This window comes from Ixodes scapularis, unplaced genomic scaffold (genome assembly GCF_016920785.2).
Source record: "Ixodes scapularis isolate PalLabHiFi unplaced genomic scaffold, ASM1692078v2 ptg000549l_1___fragment_3__unscaffolded, whole genome shotgun sequence".
NCBI classification, from domain to species: Eukaryota; Metazoa; Arthropoda; class Arachnida; order Ixodida; family Ixodidae; genus Ixodes; species Ixodes scapularis.
In genome coordinates this window covers 30-4,363 of record NW_024609998.1, presented here as the reverse complement: position 1 = coordinate 4,363, position 4,334 = coordinate 30, and the positions used below count along the sequence as shown (strand labels likewise).

Below are 4,334 nucleotides of genomic sequence, written 5' to 3'. Positions count from 1 at the left end.
GCAGCAAGCACCAAGAAAAGAAACAAAGTGTCCTTACCTTGAGTTGATAACCGTTTGCTATCCATCCTTCACGCTCCGACGAAGTGGCAGGCCCAATGAACTAATGATCACCGCACTATTCAGTACTCGCAGCAGTAAAACAAATTAACTTTCTTGAATATCTGCTGTAACCATGCCACAGATGCCGTGCCTGCCAACGTGCCATGTGCGTACAGTGCCTAGAAATATACTGGCTAGTGTTCCGAGCGCTCCCGCTGGGGTGGCACGGAGAGCTATGAATGTCATCGGCGGCCGCGCAGGGGCGCTGCTGTAAGGGTGGGTGCTGCCGGTCCGCTCGCTTGTCAGGTTTCCTATCGCGCGTCGTGAGCAAGGCGTCGCTGGGCCGTATTTTTAAGTGTTAGTGTCAGGTTGCGAGGAACGTTTCTCTCAGGCGTAGTTAGCAGTTCGTGCCGGCACCGCTCAGCTGGTAGCGTTATCCGGGTATTCTTGTTTTTGCATTTACTGCAGGTACTTGAGCGGTGTTGTGGCATCAGGTTGCGCTTGGTTTTTTTTTTCTTTCGTGCTTTTTTCTTTTCTTTTGGAACTGGCTGGTGATGTGCCCATGCCGGTGGCAGTTGTTAGCCTGTCCATTCCAGTTTTCTGTGGTAGAACATTAAGTAATAATCGCGAAGAGAAAAATAACGGGACTCGAAATAGTTTCACGTTTTACTTTATTAGGCATGTAAGACATTTATTGGAATCAACAAAATAGGAACAAAATACAAATTATGAAAGCCTGCATTCAAAATTTCTAACATCAATTTGAGCAAGGAAAAGCTATTGGCAGTGGCGCAACTTAAGATATTTCAGTCGCTGCCTTTGGCCTTCGCGGTCTCTGTTCAAACCTTTTAAGAAAAATCTAAACCTTAAAAGAATATAGAACTTCACTACAGTTGCCAAGGTTTTCTTTCCATGCTCGGGCACCCTATCTGAGGCAATTTCGAGGACTGCAGGCTCCGTGCAAACTCTTGCATGCTCTTTTCATGCACACTGTTCTTGCTGAAGAAGCTAGTGAATGCATCCTCCATGGCTGCTACTGTCTTTGCCAGGTTATCAGTGGGATAAATAAGCCCACCGTTATCAAAATGAGCCGTGAAATAAGAGTTAACATCATTCATCGCTTCTTTTTGAGACACGCACAACTCGGCTGCGCAACTCGTGCATGCATTCTTAGCTACCGTTTTTCTAGACACATAGCCAGCAACGTAGTACACCAAAGCCGCGTTGCTTTTTTTGTTAGAATACCCTTCATGGTCATTTTCTCAATGAATGGACTGAAGAACGTCTTCTGCTTCATCAATGTTTCCATTGTCCAGAAAATGGTCCAGTTGGTCCGACAGACACTTCGCTGTGACAGTGGGCACATCTGCAGTACTCAAGAGCGATTTAACGACTGCAGGAGGGCAATTGCCTCCCTTTGGTGACCTCGCAAGGTTGTAAAAGGACAAGACGTTGACAGTTACTAAGGGTTGTGACACGGTTGGGTGGTCGTTACAGCCTGCGGATTGCCTGATTATCCCAAAGAGATTTTCTAGTTTGTCCTGGCTCAAACGAGCAGTTAAAAGGTATGTAAATCCTGCAACAGAGTTCAGGTAAGATAGCAGGTCAAGCGTGCTTTTAATTGTGACCCTGAGCCCAGAAGCTGTACTTCTTGTCAAAAAACCTCCTCCAGCTGGCTTCGCGTGGGCCTCCCACTCATTCAGATATACTAAAAATTTTTGTAAAAACGTTGCGTTTGGACTGCCAGGCTTCAATGCTCTGGCGCTCTTCCTGTGTTCAAAGAGCCCCTTAATAACTTCATCCCCGAAAAGCTGGAAAGCGAGATTTACTTTCATCTTTTCAAAGCAGTTGGGCTTGATATGTGCAAGCGTAATGCTAGGCATGGCCTTCAATGTTACATTGTCACGGTCCACTTCCCAGGCTGCCTGTACTACGCCACTGTGGACATGACCAGATGGTGTCAAATAGCCCTTTGCGACAAATCCATTCCGAACATTCTTAATTAAATGAGGAAAATCTGAAATGAAGAAGAGCTGCCTCGTTGGGTCCACAGGATGCCGTGTGCTGTTTTTGATGCGGCCATCTGCAGAGACTAAAACAAAAGAAGTGATAACAATTTGACGGAGGACATGGGTTTGAAACTTTTGAAATGCTAGAAATAGGTTGTTGAAATTTGCACCAGTTTTCTACTTCGTTACTAGATTAGGCGGTGCAAAGTTTGGGGCATATCCGACCGCCAGTTTGCAAGTTACAACATTTTTAATGTTTCGCCGCGCAGTGTAAAAGGCGTCCTTTCGAACGTGCCCAAGAAGGCGAAAATCCGCCATGCCATTCGCGATTTAAAATTCTCCAAAGCTGCGCCTTTTCATCACGTTTTAAGGGCTCATTTACTACTTTATCGCTAACATGGCATTACTCAACCCAGCAATGCAGAGGAACTTTACTGGGTGATATATTGCACCATATAGAGTAGAAAAAACAGTTCCAGAAAATCAATATTTTTTTCAGGTTTTTTTCTATTTTGGAACCCGCGTCTTCCCTTTACACCCTGCAAGTTTGCATGACCCCTTTACCTTGTACACCAAAGTGTCGCCACATGCTTCTATTCCAGCTGGCACCATCACATGTTACGGTGTTAACAACCAAGCCAGCTTGTTCTGCAAGGATGGTGGTTTCTATGATGATCTTAGCAAGAGTTGGTGCCTTCACATTGCCTCTCGCAGCAAAAACACCAAGTATCTGTGTCCAGTTCCCTAAAACAGGCACAATCAGAAATAACATGGATGTAGTGTTGGCAACAGTCCCTAAATCGTAGCCCTAAGGAACGTAGATTTGATGCGGCTTACCGGTGAATGGCTGGAAAAGTACAACCATGCCGTGGTCTGCCAGAATGCCTTTCTGGTCACTTGGTGATTGCTCGCCAAGATCAACGAAGCCCTCAATGCCACCTGAATTGCAAAAATAAAATAAAGAATACAATATATTTAGTCCCTAACTTTTTCTTACACATCTTCATTTGTGAATTTTTGCCTAGGCATCAATTGAGGCCAAGGCGAGCTGGCTTTCAGAAAACGGAATGCACAGCTTAGACCAAGCATACTCATGACCTTTTAGAACTGGACATCCTCAAATTAAACCAATGTGACTAATGCAACAATACGCTATTATTTCAGTGGGGTTCTGGACTCAACAGTGAAACTCACCATTAGATTTCACATCAAGGTGCTCTGATAACTTCAACTCGTCGATTACGAGACCACCATGGCAGCTGAAGTCATCCATGTCCTTCGTTTTTTCAGCCAGAGCAGCATACACCTTTGGGTTTAAACCAAAACCGCCTTCAAAGCGCTGCAGATATTTCTTAAGGCAGGTTCGGCCTGGGAGGATCATGACTTTTTCTTTACGTAAGTGCTCATAAAGTTTCGGACTTCGCATCCGCATCATTATGCTCTCAACAATCCATTCGTCATCGTAAGTCATTCCTCTGAGCGACTTCCGTTGAGCAGCAGTGAAGCAGTTCTTGACAGCAAGCTTCTGTTTCTGAGGGAGTGCCCGGATCCTCGCTTCTAGAGCCTCTTCGCTTATTGTTTTATTTTCCTCTTTCATTTGAGCCACTTGTGCCTGCACGCGAGCCAATTTCTTTTTTGTTCTTGTGAGAGTGCGGGATGTGTTGTGGTGTTTTCTTTTCTCACATGTGGACCCCTTCTGCTTTCTCAACCTGCCCATCTTGTTCTGAGCAAGCACTCGTTGATATTTGCACTGGGCGCAAGAACCTCCTTCGGTTTCAGTTGTTAACAGGCACCTAGCAGCAAAGAACATTTTTCTGTACATGGAGTACTTGTTTGACACTGGCTTCATGCCACAGCCACAGCAAAGGATCACATGGAAATCTTCTTCACCAACAATTCTGCCTCACTTCGGGTTGCAAGCACCTGTTTGCTATGCTCCCTTCCTCTTAGATACACGGTGGCTAAAATGGACCCCCGCTCAGGCAAGACCTTGCCAAAAATTACCATTCTTTCAATGAAGAGGTTTCCGAAATTATTTTCCTCGGCTTCGCAGGATGCGTAGGACAACAGTCATTAGATACACTTGGAACTTCCATCCATGTTGCAGGAATCGAGATACCACTAAATGGGTGGCCACTCTCGGTTGATGACTGTAGTACAGGCTGGTTGTCGCTTTGAGACTGTGATGCCGGCTCTCCCTGCGAATCCAACCTTTCGGTGCGTTTGGCACACGCGGCCGAATCGTCAGAACAAACGGAACTTTCAATTTCATCCGTTGCAATGTTG

At 45.5% G+C, this 4,334-nt stretch overlaps 1 pseudogene; it reads right to left on the bottom strand.

Moving 5' to 3' along the window:
* Positions 1-708: 708 nt before the first annotated feature.
* On the bottom strand, positions 709-4,112 carry LOC120840495 (annotated as a pseudogene).
* Between the last annotated feature and the right edge of the window lie 222 nt (positions 4,113-4,334).